This window comes from Triticum dicoccoides, chromosome 2A (assembly GCF_002162155.2).
Source record: "Triticum dicoccoides isolate Atlit2015 ecotype Zavitan chromosome 2A, WEW_v2.0, whole genome shotgun sequence".
Classification (NCBI taxonomy): domain Eukaryota; kingdom Viridiplantae; phylum Streptophyta; class Magnoliopsida; order Poales; family Poaceae; genus Triticum; species Triticum dicoccoides.
Window position 1 is genome coordinate 105,786,422 of NC_041382.1, and position 12,487 is coordinate 105,798,908.

A 12,487-nucleotide genomic window follows, 5' to 3' on the forward strand; every position below is an offset into this window, starting at 1 on the left:
CCGATGAGTCACTGACAGGTGGGGCCCAGCCCTGTTAATTAACCCAGTTTAGTTTAATTAAATTCTAACTAAACTAATTTCACTGACACGTGGGACCCACTGTCAGGTTTGACCGGACAGTGACCTGTTGACCTGCTGACGTCACTATGAGGTCATGCTGACGCAATAATTCCTTTCTGGAATTTAAATAAATCTTAAATGATTTATTATTTCCAGAAAATGCCTAAAACTTCTAAAATTCATAGAAATTCAACCGTAACTCCAAATTAAATAATTTATATATGAAAAATGATCAGAAAAATCCAATCTATCCATATGTACTGGTTTCATGCATGTTAGAACAACTTATAGATGCTGTTTAGCACAAATCATATTAATGGCATTTAAATATCCACATATGGAGTTTGAGTTTGAATCTTGGATTCAAACCAACTTCATTTAATCTGGTTTTAGTTGCATTAGCACAAACCACAGCATATTGCCATGTCACATTCATGCATCATATTGTGCATTGCATTGATTGCGTTTTTCCTCAGTTGCCGGTGATTGCCCCCTTTCGATAGACGTGATACCGACGATGTGATCGATGACACCGATGAAGAGCTATATTATCTTCAGAAGTGCCAGGCAAGCAAAACCCCCTTGTTCATTCCGATAAAATCCCACTCTCTCGCTCCTGCTCTCTTTTACTGCATTAGGACAACAACGACATAATTGTTACTTGCTACGGTAGCTGAACCCCTTTATCCTTTGCATGACCTGTCATTGCCACAGTAAATAGATGAAACCCACTAGCATGAGTAGGAGTTGTTTGAGCCCTGATGTGCCTACTCATTCATGCCTGTTTGTCATGCCTGCTACTGCTTAGAGTTGAGTCAGGTCTGATTCATCGGGGATGAATCAGAGGTGTGTGAGCATGTCCTACTGTGTGTGAGCTAAGTGTGTGAACACGTTTTGGTAAAGGTAGCGGTGAGAGGCCATGTAGGAGTACATGGTGGGTTGTCTCATTGCAGCCGTCCTCAGGAACTGAGTTCTGTGTTTGTGATCCATGATCAGTTACTACCACACATTGGGCTCCGGGCGCTCCAAGCTCCCTCGACTTATTAATCAACTTGATCTCTGTCCAGGAGTTGCAACTAGTTTCTGGTGTTTGTACGTAGTGTTAGTAGTCTACCAAGTGGCACCCGGTACAGGTGGGCTTGGGACAGACTAGGCACAGTGGCCCGGTGTACCAAGTAGCACCCGGATGGTGGGCTTGGGAACCCTGCTCACATCGTTTGGGGCCGTGAGCGACACCCCGGCCGGATCTCCTTGCGGATGGAACCCGAATAGGCGATAAACATGGACTAGAGACTTCTTCGGTTAGTCAGGTCGTGGCGACTCCCTCGCCCAGCTTCCGCTTGAAGGTTGCGGCGGTACATGACGTGTACAGGGCGATAAGTGGCGAAAGCGTGTGTGAAGAAGTACACCCCTGCAGGGTTATCATTATCTATTTGAATAGCCGGATTCCTCGGATATGGAAACTTGGACCCCTTGCATAGTTCATAGACAAGTGTAAGTGGATACTCTAAAATACGCACGATAAGCGTGAGTGCTATGGATGGCGTTCTCGTAGGGAGACGGGAGCGGATCCATAGTGGTGTATTGATATGGTGAATATGTGGACTCGTGTGCGCCACCTCAAAAGAGTTACTTGCAGTCGTAGTTCAGGATAGCCACCGAGTCAAAGCTGGCTTGCTGCAGTTAAACCCCACCACCCCCTTGTTGATAATGATGCATATGTAGATAGATCTGATGTAAGTCTTGCTGGGTACATTTGTACTCACGTTTGCCTATTTTATGTTTTTGCAGAGAGACTTCAGTCTCACTAGTAGTTCCGCGTGGACTTCGATGTTTAGCTTGTTACCTCAGCTACGATCTTGTGCCCTCGGCAGGATCTGGTAGATAGTCAGGCTTTTCAGCCTTTTTCATTTATAGTTGTCTGTACTCAGACATGTTAAGCTTCTGCATGTGCTTTGACTTGTATGCTCTGATTGTTGGGTCATGAGACCCATGTTTGTAATTTCTCGCTCCTCGGAGCCTATTGAATAAACTACTTGAGTCGTAGAGTCATTTTGTGATGCCATGTTGTATTTGCACATATCGAGCATATTGTGTGTATGTTATTGAAATGCTTGGTATGTGTGGGATCTGACAACCTAGTTGTTTATCCTTGGTAGCCTCTCTTACCGGGAAATGTCTCCTAGTGTTTCCACCGAGCCATGGTAGCTTGCTACTGCTCCGGAACACTTAGGCTGGCCGGCATGTGCCCTTCTTCGTTTTTGTGTCCGTCCCCTCGGGGAAATGTCACGCGATGAATACCGGAGTCCTATTAGCCCGCTACAGCCCGGTTCACCGGAGTCCTGCTAGCCCAGTGCTACAGCCTGGATTCACTCGCTGATGACCGACACGTTCGATGCTGGGTCATGGATGCATGTCCCTGTGAAATATGCCCTAGAGGCAATAATAAATTGATTATTATTATATTTCCTTGTTCATGATAATCGTTTATTATCCATGCTAGAATTGTATTGATAGGAAACTCAGATACATGTGTGGATACATAGACAACACCATGTCCCTAGTAAGCCTCTAGTTGACTAGCTCGTTAATCAATAGATGGTTACGGTTTCCTGACCATGGACATTGGATGTCATTGATAACGGGATCACATAATTAGGAGAATGATGTGATGGACAAGACCCAATCCTAAGCCTAGCACAAGATCATGTAGTTCGTATGCTAAAGCTTTTCTAATGTCAAGTATCATTTCCTTAGACCATGAGATTGTGCAACTCCCGGATACCGTATGAGTGCTTTGGGTGTGCCAAACGTCACAACGTAACTGGGTGGCTATAAAGGTACACTACGGGTATCTCTGAAAGTGTCTGTTGGGTTGGCACGAATCGAGATTGGGATTTTGTCACTCCGTGTAAACGGAGAGGTATCTCTGAATGTGCACAATGTGATCAAGGGGTTGATCACGGGATGATGTGTTACGGAATGAGTAAAGAGACTTGCCGGTAATGAGATTGAACAAGGTATCGGTATACCGACGATCGAATCTCGGGCAAGTACCATACCGCTAGACAAAGGGAATTGTATACAGGATTGATTGAGTCCTTGACATCGTGGTTCATCCGATGAGATCATCGTGGAACATGTGGGAGACAACATGGGTATCCAGATCCCGCTGTTGGTTATTGACCGGAGAACATCTCGGTCATGACTACATGTCTCCCGAACCCGTAGGGTCTACACACTTAAGGTTCGATGACGCTAGGGTTATAAAGGAAGTTTGTATGTGGTTACCGAATGTTGTTCGGAGTCCCGGATGAGATCCCGGACATCACGAGGAGTTCCGGAATGGTCTGGAGGTAAAGATTTGTATATAGGAAGTCCTGTTTCGGCCATCGGGACAAGTTTCGGGGTCATTGGTATTGTACCGGGACCACCGGAAGGGTCCCGGGGGCCCACCGGGTGGGGCCACCTGCCCCGGGGGGCCACATGGGCTGTAGGGGGTGCGCCTTGGCCGACATGGGCCAAGGGCACCAGCCCCTAGAGGCCCATGCCCCAAGATATAGGAAAAAGGGGAGAGTCCTAAAGGGGGAAGGCACCTCCGAGGTGCCTTGGGGAGGATGGACTCCTCCCCCCCTCTTAGCCGCACCCCTTCCTTGGAGGAAGGGGCAAGGCTGCGCCTCCCCCCTCTCCCCTGCCCCTATATATAGTGGAGGGGAGGGAGGGCATCAATACCTGAGCCCTTGGCGCCTCCCTCCCTCCCATGACACCTCCTCCTCTCCCGTAGGTGCTTGGCGAAGCCCTGCAGGATTGCCACGCTCCTCCATCACCACCACGCCGTTGTGCTTCTACTGGATGGAGTCTTCCTCAACCTCTCCCTCTTTCCTTGCTGGATCAAGGCGTGGGAGACATCGTCGAGCTGTACGTGTGTTGAATGCGGAGGTGCCGTCCGTTCGGCACTAGGATCATCGGTGATCTGAATCACGACGAGTACGACTCCATCAACCCCGTTCACTTGAACGCTTCCGCTTAGCGATCTACAAGGGTATGTAGATGCACTCTCCTTCCCCTTGTTGCTAGTCTCTCTATAGATAGATCTTGGTGACACGTAGAAAAATTTTGAATTTCTGCTACGTTCCCCAACAGTGGCATCATGTGCTAGGTCTATTGCGTAGATTCTTTGCACGAGTAGAACACAAAGTAGTTGTGGGCGTCGCTATTGTTCAATATGCTTGCCGTTACTAGTCTTATCTTGATTCGGCAGCATCGTGGGATGAAGCGGCCCGGACCAACCTTACACGTACGCTTACGTGAGACCGGTTCCACCGACAAACATGCACTAGTTGCATAAGGTGGCTGGCGGGTGTCTGTCTCTCCCACTTTAGTCGGATCGGATTCGATGAAAAGGGTCCTTATGAAGGGTAAATAGCAATTGGCATATCACGTTGTGGTTCATGCGTAGGTAAGAAACGTTCTTGCTAGAAACCCATAGCAGCCACGTAAAACATGCAAACAACAATTAGAGGACGTCTAACTTGTTTTTGCAGGGTATGCTATGTGATGTGATATGGCCAAAGGATGTGATGAATGATATATGTGATGTACGAGATTGATCATGTTCTTGTAATAGGAATCACGACTTGCATGTCGATGAGTATGACAACCGGCAGGAGCCATAGGAGTTGTCTTTATTTATTAGTGACCTGCGTGTCAACTTAAACATCATGTAATTACTTTACTTTATTGCTAACCGTTAGCCATAGTAGTAGAAGTAATAGTTGGCGAGGCAACTTCATGAAGACACGATGATGGAGATCATGATGATGGAGATCATGGTGTCATGCCGGTGACGATGATGATCATGGAGCCCCGAAGATGGAGATCAAAAGGAGCAAAGTGATGATGGCCATATCATGTCACTATTTGATTGCATGTGATGTTTATCATGTTTATACATCTTATTTGCTTAGAACGACGGTAGTAAATAAGATGATCCCTTACAAAAATTTCAAGAAGTGTTCTCCCCTAACTGTGCACCGTTGCGACAGTTCGTGTTTCGAAGCACCAAGTGATGATCGGGTGTTAGATTCTAACGTTCACATACAACGGGTGTAAGACAGATTTACACACACGAAACACTTAGGGTTAACTTGACGAGCCTAGCATGTACAGACATGGCCTCGGAACACGGAGACCGAAAGGTCGAACATGAGTCGTATAGAAGATACGATCAACATGAAGATGTTCACCGATGATGACTAGTCCGTCTCACGTGATGATCGGACACGGCCTAGTTTCACTTGGATCATGTAATCACTTAGATGACTAGAGGGATGTCTATCTGAGTGGGAGTTCATAAGATGAACTTAATTATCCTGAACATAGTCAAAAGGTTTTTGCAAATTATGTCGTAGCTCACGCTATAGTTCTACTGTTTAGATATGTTCCTAGAGAAAAATTAGTTGAAAGTTGATAGTAGCAATTATGCGGACTAGGTCCGTAAACTGAGGATTGTCCTCATTGCTTCATAGAAGGCTTATGTCCTTAATGCACCGCTCAGTGTGCTGAACCTCGAACGTTGTCTGTGGTTGTTGCGAACATCTGATATACACGTTTTGATAACTACGTGATAGTTCAGTTAAACGGTTTAGAGTTGAGGCACCAAAGACATTTTTGGAACATCGTGAAACATATGAGATGTTTTGAGGGCTGAAATTGGGATTTCAGGCTCGTGCCCATGTCAAGAGGTATAAGACCTTCGATGACTTTCTTAACCTGCAAACTAAGGAGAAAAGCTCAATTGTTGAGCTTGTGCTCAGATTGTCTGAGTACAACAATCATTTGAATCGAGTGGGAGTTGATCTTCCAGATAAGACAGTGATGGTTCTCCAAAGTCATTGCCACCAAGCTGTTAGAGCTTCGTGATGAACTATAACATATCAGGGATAGATATGATGATCCTTGAGGTATTCGCGATGTTTGACACCGCGAAAGTAGAAATCAAGAAGGAGCATCAATTGTTGATGGTTGGTGAAACCACTAGTTTCAAGAAGGGCAAGGGCAAGAAGGGATACTTCATGAAACGGCAAATCAGCTGCTGCTCTAGTGAAGAAACCCAAGGTAAAACCCAAACCCGAGATTAAGTGCTTCTGTAATAAGGGGAACAACCACTAGAGCAGAATTACCCTAGATACTTGGTAGATAAGAAGGCTGGCAAGGTCGATAGAAGTATATTGGATATACATTGTGTTAATGTGTACTTTGCTAGTACTCCTAGTAGCACCAGGGTATTAGATACCGGTTCGGTTGCTAAGTGTTAGTAACTCGAAACAAAAGGCTACGGAATAAACGGAGACTAGCTAAAGGTGAGCTGACGATATGTGTTGGAAGTTTTTCCAAGCTTGATATGATCAAGCATCGCACGCTCCCTCTACCAAAGAGATTGGTGTTAAACCTAAATAATTGTTATTTGGTGTTTGCGTTGAGCATAGACATGATTGGATTACGTCTATCGCAATACGGTTATTCATTTAAGGAGAATAATGGTTACTCTGTTTATTTGAATAATACCTTCAATGGTCTTACACCTAAAATGAATGGTTTATTAAATCTCGATCGTAGTGATACACATGTTCATGCCAATAGATAGTAATGATAGTACCACCTACTTGTGGCACTGCCACGTAAGTCATATCGGTATAAAACGCATGAAGAAGCTCCATATTGATGGATCTTTGGGCTCACTCGTTTTTGAAAAGTTTGAGACATGCGAACCATGTCTATTGGTGTATATGCATGAAGAAACTCCATGCAAATGGACCGTTTTGACTCACTTGATTTTGAATCACTTGGGACATGCAAATCATACCACATGGGCAAGATGACTGAAAAGCCTCGTTTTCAGTAAGATGGAACAAGATAGCAACTTGTTGGAAGTAACACATTTTGATGTGTGCAGTCCAATGAGTGCTGAGGCATGCAGTGAATATCGTTATGTTCTTACTTCACAGATGATTCGAGTAGATGTTGAGTATATTTACTTGATGAATCATGAGTCTGAATTATTGAAAGTTTCAAGTAATTTCAGTGTGAAGTTGAAAGATCGTCGTGACAAGAGGATAAAAGATCTATGATATGATCATAGAGATGAATATCTGAATCACGAGTTTGGCACAGAATTAAGACATTGTGGAAATTATTTCACAACTAATACAGCATGGAACACCATAGTGTGATGGTGTGTCCAAACGTCATAGTTGCACCCTATTGGATATGGTGCATACCATGATGTCTCTTATCGAGTTACCACTATCGTTCATGGGTTAGGCATTAGAGACAACCACATTCACTTTAAATAGGGCACCACATAATTTCGTTGAGACGACACCGTATGAATTATGGTTTAGAGAAACCTAAGTTGTCGTTTCTTAAAGGTTTGGGGCTGCGACGCTTATGTGAAAAAGTTTCAGCTTGATAAGCTCGAACCCAAAGCGGACAAAATGCATCTTCATAGGACACCCAAAACAGTTGGGTATACCTCCTGTCTCAGATCCGAAAGCAATAAGGGATTGTTTCTTGAATCGGGTCCTTTTTCGAGGAAAGGTTTCTCTCGAAAAGTTGAGTGGGAGGATGGTGGAGACTTGATGAGGTTATTGAACCGTCACTTCAAACAAGTGTGTAACAGGGCACAGGAAGTTGTTCCTGTGGCACGTACACCAACTGAAGTGGAAGCTTATGATAGTGATCATGAAACTTCGGATCGAGTCACTACCAAACCTCGTGGGATGACAATGATGCGTACTACTTCAGAGTGGTACGTAATCCTGTCTTGGAAGTCATGTTGCTAGACAACAATGAACTTACGAGCTATGGAGAAGCGATGGTGGGCCCGGATTCCGATAAATGGCTCAAGGCCATAAAACCCGAGAGAGGATCCATGTATGAAAACAAAGTGTAGACTTTGGAAGAACTACTTGATGGTCGTAAGGCTGTTAGGTACATATGGATTTTGAAAGGAAGACAGACAATGATGGTAAGTGTCACCATTGAGAAAGCTCGACTTGTCGTTAAGATGTTTTTCGACAAGTTCAAGGAGTTGACTACGATGAGACTTTCTCACTCGTAGCGATGCTAAGAGTCTGTTGGAATTATACTAGCAATTACTGCATTATTTATGAAATCTTGCAGATAGGATGTCAAAACATTGTTTCCTCGACGATTCTTGAGGAAAGGTTGTATGTGATACAACCGGAAGGTTTTGTCTATCCTGAAATATGCTAATAAGTATGCAAAGCTCCAGCAATCCTTCTGAGGACTGGAGTGAGCATCTCGGAGTTGGAATGTATGCTTTGATGATGATCAAAGATTTTGGGTGTATACAAAGTTTATGAGAAACTTGTATTTCCAAAGAAGTGAGTGGGAGCACTATAGAATTTCTGATGAGTATATGTTGTTGACATATTAATGATCAGAAATGACGTAGAATTTCTGGAAAGCATATAGGGTTATTTGGAAAGTGTTTTCAATGGAAAACCTGGATTAAGCTACTTGAACATTGAGCATCAAGATCTATAAGGATAGATCAAAACGCTTAATAGTACTTTCAAATGAGCACATGCCTTGACGTGATCTTGAAGGTGTTCAAGACGGATCAGTCAAAGAAGGAGTTCTTGCCTGAGTTGTAAGGTATGAAGTTAAGACTGAAAGCTCCACCATGGCAGAATAGAGAGAAAGGACTAAGGTCGTCCCCTATGCATAAGACGTAGGATCTACAGTATGCTATGCTGTGTACCGCACCTGAAGTGTGCCTTGCCATGAGTCAGTCAAGGGGTACAAGAGTGATCCAAGAATGGATCACGGGACAGCGGTCAAAGTTATCCTTAGTAACTAGTGGACTAAGGAATTTTCTCGATTATGGAGGTGGTAAAGGGGTTCGTCGTAAAGGGTTACGTCGATGCAAGCTAAACACCTATCCGGATAGCTCTGAGTAGAGATATCGGATACGTATAATGGAGCAACAATTTAGAATAGCTCCAAGTAGAACAGTTATTTGGAATAGCTCCAAATAGAACGTGGTAGCTGCATCTAGGAGATGACATAGAGATTTGTAAAGCACACACGGATCTGAACGGTTCAGACCCGTTGACTATAATCTCTCTCACAAGCATAACATGATCAAATCCAGAACTCATCGAGTGTTAATCACATGGTAAATGTGAACTAGATTATTGACTCTAGTAAACTCTTTGGGTGTTAGTCACATGGGGATGTGACCTTGAGTGTTAATCACATATCGATGTGAACTAGATTATTGACTCTAGTGCAAGTGGGAGACTGTTGGAAATATGCCCTAGAGGCAATAATAAATTGATTATTATTATATTTCCTTGTTCATGATAATCGTTTATTATCCATGCTAGAATTGTATTGATAGGAAACTCAGATACATGTGTGGATACATAGACAACACCATGTCCCTAGTAAGCCTCTAGTTGACTAGCTCGTTAATCAATAGATGGTTACGTTTCCTGACCATGGACATTGGATGTCGTTGATAACGGGATCACATCATTAGGAGAATGATGTGATGGACAAGACCCAATCCTAAGCCTAGCACAAGATCATGTAGTTCGTATGCTAAAGCTTTTCTAATGTCAAGTATCATTTCCTTAGACCATGAGATTGTGCAACTCCCGGATACCGTAGGAGTGCTTTGGGTGTGCCAAACGTCACAACGTAACTGGGTGGCTATAAAGGTACACTACGGGTATCTCTGAAAGTGTCTGTTGGGTTGGCACGAATCGAGATTGGGATTTTGTCACTCCGTGTAAACGGAGAGGTATCTCTGGGCCCACTCGGTAGGACATCATCATAATGTGCACAATGTGATCAAGGGGTTGATCACGGGATGATGTGTTACGGAACGAGTAAAGAGACTTGCCGGTAACGAGATTGAACAAGGTATCGGTATACCGACGATCGAATCTCGGGCAAGTACCATACCGCTAGACAAAGGGAATTGTATACGGGATTGATTGAGTCCTTGACTTCGTGGTTCATCCGATGAGATCATCGTGGAACATGTGGGAGCCAACATGGGTATCCAGATCCCGCTGTTGGTTATTGACCGGAGAACATCTCGGTCATGACTACATGTCTCCCGAACCCATAGGGTCTACACACTTAAGGTTCGATGACGCTAGGGTTATAAAGGAAGTTTGTATGTGGTTACCGAATGTTGTTCGGAGTCCCGGATGAGATCCCGGACGTCACGAGGAGTTCCGGAATGGTCCGGAGGTAAAGATTTATATATAGGAAGTCCTGTTTCGGCCATCGGGACAAGTTTCGGCGTCATCGGTATTGTACCGGGACCACCGGAAGGGTCCCGGGGGCCCATCGGGTGGGGCCACCTGCCCCGGGGGGCCACATGGGCTGTAGGGGGTGCGCCTTGGCCTACATGGGCCAAGGGCACCAGCCCCTAGAGGCCCATGCGCCAAGATATAGGAAAAAGGGGAGAGTCCTAAAGGGGGAAGGCACCTCCGAGGTGCCTTGGGGAGGATGGACTCCTCCCCCCCTCTTAGCCGCACCCCTTCCTTGGAGGAAGGGGCAAGGCTGCGCCTCCCCCCTCTCCCCTGCCCCTATATATAGTGGAGGGGAGGGAGGGCATCAATACCTGAGCCCTTGGCGCCTCCCTCCCTCCCGTGACACCTCCTCCTCTCCCGTAGGTGCTTGGCGAAGCCCTGCAGGATTGCCACGCTCCTCCATCACCACCACGCCGTTGTGCTGCTGCTGGATGGAGTCTTCCTCAACCTCTCCCTCTCTCCTTGATGGATCAAGGCGTGGGAGACATCGTCGAGCTGTACATGTGTTGAACGCGGAGGTGCCGTCCGTTCGGCACTAGGATCATCGGTGATCTGAATCACGACGAGTACGACTCCATCAACCCCGTTCACTTGAACGCTTCCGCTTAGCGATCTACAAGGGTATGTAGATGCACTCTCCTTCCCCTTGTTGCTAGTCTCTCCATAGATAGATCTTGGTGACACGTAGGAAAATTTTGAATTTCTGCTACGTTCCCCAACAGCTGGGTCATGGATGCCTGTCCCTGTAAGTTTGTGCCACTTTGGGTTTACGACTAGCCATGTCATCCCGGGCTCCTTATCATATGGGTGCTAGCAACACTGTCATATACGTGTGCCAAAAGGCGCAAACGGTCCCGGGAAAAGGTAAGGCGACACCCGTGGGAATACCGTGCGTGAGGCCGCAAAGTGATATGAGGTGTTACATGCTAGATCGATGTGGCATTGAGTCGGGGTCCTGACAATGGCATTTACAGGTTAAGCAGGAATTAACATGAGATCCTCATAACAACATGACATGAGCAACATGAACATCATACAGCTAGAACAACATGATCATGGCATGAACATATGAATCTGACGATACTAGCATGCAACACGATGACACTATATGCACTATTTAATCTGCTCGGGTTACTACGTAACCATCACATGCATCACTTACCAACCTCGGACATCGCACGATTATCTCAGGATCAAATCAAGCTTGGTATAAACAATACCGTAGTAATCATTAAATGACTACAAGGAGCTTGATCTTTACCCACGATTCTCGCAAAATATCACGGATATCCAACAACTCGATATCCTCGATACTACGGTGATCATTCTGACGATCACAACCATGACCAACACTTGGTCTCAAACAGTGATCTTTTCGGCGACCACAACCAACTTATCTCTTCATCGAACCGGGGTTGTTATTAAAATCATTATTATTAATACTATTGACTCACAGTGGAACCGACACGAACTGGGCCCTTATCCGCGGGCGCAGCTACCACTACTAGGAAAAGGGCTATAGATGATATGGCCACTAATGGCGCACCAGACATGTGGTGCGCCACTACTTTATGGCAGTGGCGCACCATGTGTTGGTGCGCCATTAGTGTGATAGACACTAATGGTGCACCAGACCCACGGTGCGCCACTAGTAACATTTTTTTTCCAAAAATACTAATGGCGCACCAGGGCATAGTGCGCCATTACTAGTTTTAACTAGTAATGGCGCACCTGCCACACAGTGCACCACTACTATAATATTTTTTTGCAAAACTACTAATGGCGCACCACAAGCACCCCTCGCACCCTCCCCCCACTACTAGGAAAAGGGCTATAGATGATATGGCCACTAATGGTGCACCAGACATGTGGTGCACCACTACTATATAGCAGTGGCGCACCATGTGTTGGTGCGCCATTAGTGTCAGTGTGATAGACACCAATGGCGGACCAGACCCACGGTGTGCCACTAGTAACAAATTTTTTATTATTTTTCCAAAAATACTAATGGCACACCTGCCACACAGTGCGCCACTATTATAATTTTTTTTGCAAGACTACTAATGGCG